The sequence below is a fragment of the Trachymyrmex cornetzi genome, unplaced genomic scaffold (assembly GCF_001594075.2).
Source record: "Trachymyrmex cornetzi isolate Tcor2-1 unplaced genomic scaffold, Tcor1.1 scaffold1947, whole genome shotgun sequence".
In the NCBI taxonomy this organism is placed as follows: Eukaryota; Metazoa; Arthropoda; class Insecta; order Hymenoptera; family Formicidae; genus Trachymyrmex; species Trachymyrmex cornetzi.
This window is the reverse complement of record NW_017296577.1, coordinates 21,647-22,112: the sequence shown is the minus strand read 5'-3', so window position 1 is coordinate 22,112 and position 466 is coordinate 21,647. Positions and strand designations below refer to the sequence as shown.

The 466-nt window shown below is 29.8% G+C and overlaps 1 pseudogene; it reads left to right on the top strand.

Annotated features, from left to right (window-relative positions):
• The window catches only part of LOC108759574 (probable multidrug resistance-associated protein lethal(2)03659), a 40,678-nt pseudogene that overhangs the window by 19,798 nt on the left and 20,414 nt on the right, over positions 1 to 466 (top strand).

Genomic DNA, 466 nt, shown 5'->3' with positions numbered 1-466 from the left:
AAGTAGAATCCAAAATTAAGTGTCAAAATTAAGCCTTCAGAAATTCATCTTTCGGTATCTTGCAATTATTTTCAATGTAAATGCAACTACTAGAAAGTCCATAGCTAAATCCACCGGAACATTTGTAAATAAAGACACCACATCTAGCGAAAGGAAGCTAAAATCTGATCTTACTTGGATATGGTAGGATATTTTGATAGGACATAAAAATTAATAAAAAGTCCATTTGTAATTATAAGACTTCTACTAACAAGGTTAAAAAATCAGAAGGTTCACAATTCCTTTCATCAATAGAATATCTAATAAATAAGTTCTGCAAATTTACTAATTTTCTATCTTATAAGGTGGTTGCTCATTATAGTACCAATAAACTTAACAAATATTTATAAGAGTACACAAAGATCCTTTGCAAAAGTTTTCCAAAAGAAATGTGGTTTACAAGATCGAATGCCGATTCCGATGCTTC